At 38.2% G+C, this 3394-nt stretch overlaps 1 long non-coding RNA gene across 1 annotated transcript; it reads right to left on the bottom strand.

The window, feature by feature from the left end:
• Nucleotides 1-471: 471 nt before the first annotated feature.
• LOC140014994 (uncharacterized) lies at nucleotides 472-2051 on the bottom strand. The gene is made up of 2 exons (XR_011821738.1): nucleotides 1814-2051; nucleotides 472-674 (listed from the first exon to the last, which is right to left on the bottom strand). It is a non-coding gene; the product is annotated as an uncharacterized lncRNA (long non-coding RNA).
• Nucleotides 2052-3394: the final 1343 nt, after the last annotated feature.

The following is a 3394-nucleotide window of genomic DNA, read 5'->3' as shown; positions in this document are numbered from 1 at the left end:
TACTCGGGTACAAGAATCCGAAATAAGGTAATTCACAACTCGAGCCGGCCGGTCCCAAGACTAAATCACCACATTCGAGATTCCTACCCAACATACATATCAAATTCCCTCCAATTATCAAGATAAAGGTTTTACAACCTATAACATTCATGATTCACAGCTTACATTTTTTGAAGGGCACTTAAACCTTTACTCAATCACATAGTAAGGACCATAACACCACTTGGTCCTATCTTGCTCCTTTGCAGAGACCACGTGAATTGGCTCTAAATTTCATTGCTACAAGCAATCATTTAACTTTCAAACCAGTCCCACAGTCCGGCATCCTAAACATTTAAGCCTAGGATACACTACAAAGATCTGAAGCCTAAGCTCTGATACCAACTGTGACGCCCCCACTTCTCCCTAAGGCGAACCAAAGGGTATCCGCGGGACGCCTGCCCAGCTCTCGTCGGGACTCACTACAATCGATCATTCAAAAGCTCGAAATACTTTAAGTAACCTCAATACATAATTAAAGTACTTCGAATATCTCACACTTACAATTATGCAGCTTTCAAGCTTAAATACAACCCAATGGAAAAGGGGTACTATAGCCATCCGTTATAATATAACTTAAAGTCTTCAAAAGAAAACAATCTAGTACTACTCACGAGCACCCTTGGTCTCGAACCCTGTAAAAGAAATCCACAACGTGGTATGAGCTACACAGCCCAGTGAGGTTCCAAGACACTCTAACAATTCAAATAAATCCAGTAAGTTGGGCATATCATATGCATGGTTCAAGGTTACACAATGGCATGTTATCATGAGGTGATAATCTTTGTACGGTAATTTGAGACATTTATCATGGTATGAGACATTGGCATGTATAGTTCACGAGTGATTGGAGCTTATTACAGGCATAGCTCAGGATTTCATGTTGGCATTTTAGCACGAAACAATTATTATGATACAAGGTAAACATATACTGTAGGATACGGTGTTCCAGTGGAACTCTGTCGGTCATCTGCACCTTATGACTTCCGGATCCCCTCGGTTTGACTGGCCATCACCTTATCCCTCCAGTGGTAATACTCGAGTATACCGAAACGGTTGTCCAGGGTTCCAACCTACCCGACCGAGCCCAGTCCTGGCTCGAGTAGGTCAGTAACCGAGGCAGGGCCCAAGTTCAGCTTAGAGCTTACAACATGCACAAGTAATCAAGTAATTCGACAAAAGGTAAAATTCATCATTTGAGTAGGTCGAGTGAGGTAAAGTACACACTCGCCTAACAATGATGGACAACTTCATATAACATGCGATTCATGATAATCAAGTGATCAAGTAAGTTGGTGATCACGTAAGCAGATAATCAAGTAAGCAAGTAGCCGAATGGATTAGAAAACGGTAAGTAAACACGGTAAACGGTAAACGGTGGTAATTACGGTTAATTGGCAGACATATGTCATTTTAATAGGCCACCATTGGCCGATTTTCACTTTTTCCACATAAGGGTCGAGGAGATTCACTCCAACCGACTTATGCTGTCATAGCATAATTAATCATTTAAACACATCATGTAGATATGCTCTCCAAACATTTCATATCTAGTATTTCAAGTAATCACATAAATATGCTCTTTAAGCATTTCATATCGAATAGTTCAAATATACATATTTCAGGTATTTCATGTCAAGTAATTCAAGTATACCTTATTCAGATATGCATGAGTGTGGTAAATACTTAACATATAGCACTTAACACTTAATAATCATGGGTTATGCATGTCATAGACTTATTCCAATTACGTATTCCTATATGGAACACTCACCTAGTCAAAACAAGCGAGTAGTTTTCAAACAAGCGTTTTAGGTGTCCGCTCCGAGTTCCCCTTGGAGATTCCCTCGAGTGCCTGAGTAAACAACCATTAACTATTATACACTATCACTTAGAACTCCTACTTATCAAAGAAGGTTGTACAATCTAAAGGGAATTCATGAATTGGGCCTTAATTATTAATAATCGAGGCTCAAGAGTAAAGTTTTAAAGTCTAAAGAAAGAGACTAACATTTTTCATGAAATCGAGTTAAAAATGTTCAATCGGTATCGAGAAAAGAAGGCAAGTTTCCAAAATCTCATTTCTAAGAAATTGTCAAATTTTAGCTTTGGGTGTCAATTCTAGAAAAATCGTATCTTGCACTACGTAGGTCCAAAATTGGAAAGCTTGATACCATTGGAAACTACATTCCGAGTACTACAAGTTTCTAGAAGACACTTTTCCATGATTCGAAATGGAAGGTATTCAAAAGTTGGATCAAAGTTACTGCTGTAGAATACTAAGACAGTTTCAAGGTTGGTTTTTGGCCAATTTTGGAAATTCAGTAAAATTCACTTGTTTTGAACTAACCTTTGAAATTTGGAAATCAAATAGTGTTGCAATCCAAGAGTATAACAAAACAAGCGGATTGAGAAACGGAGTTTCGAGCACCAAGATATAGTAGCCCCAAGTTGAGGAAGATTCAAGACTGAAGAAGAATTTCCAGTTTTGAACCTCCAACACTAGAAATTTAATTGGGTATCGAAACGAACTTGGATTGGTACCAAAATTGGCAGTATTTTACTCCCATATGAAAGGTACCACTCTATCAAATTTCAGGGAAAAATACTTTCGGTAAGATAGTTAATTAGTCAACCAAAGTTCAGGAAAATTATAAGGCAATCTGCCTTGAGACTTTCATTACCCAATTCAAAACGTCTAATCAAGCAAACTATACAATCATGGTTCATTTGTGAAATAAAGGCCTAAGAAACATCCATAATGCCTTTGGTAAGTGTTTAGTATCAAGAACATCAATTAACAAGTTCACTCCAATATCTTGTTCCAAACCAGTCCAACATTAGGGTTTTTCCAAAACAGAGCAGTCCACTTGTTTCAGTCACAACTCAGTCAATTTAACTCGAAATAGAGCATGGCTTACGCCATTGGAAAATACGTTCATAGGGGTAAAATATCACAGAATAAATCATTTCCAAATTCGGCACCAATCTGGTTCAAAATCGGGCATCAAGTTGCTGCCTGAACACTTCATTCCAGATGAACAGAGCAACAGGACAGCGAACTTAAAACATTTGGTTCGGCTTGCTCACAAAGAATCAGAACGTGCATTATATACCAAATTAAAGCCAGGAATGTCTAGTTTCCAACGCCACCAACGGCACATGATTTCGACATCCGAGGACAGAGTTATAGCCAAAATACTACCACTGGTCAGAATCATACGCGAACAGTTTTCCAGATTGCTAGTTTCTCAAGAAAAATTCATTTGCTCAATCAAACCTCAATATTTTCCAATGAAATTTTTCACACATCTAATACATCCTATAAACATCTAATTCAAGCCATTAAACCATT

Source organism: Coffea arabica, chromosome 10e, assembly GCF_036785885.1.
Source record: "Coffea arabica cultivar ET-39 chromosome 10e, Coffea Arabica ET-39 HiFi, whole genome shotgun sequence".
In the NCBI taxonomy this organism is placed as follows: domain Eukaryota; kingdom Viridiplantae; phylum Streptophyta; class Magnoliopsida; order Gentianales; family Rubiaceae; genus Coffea; species Coffea arabica.
This window is presented reverse-complemented; position numbering and strand designations above follow the sequence as displayed.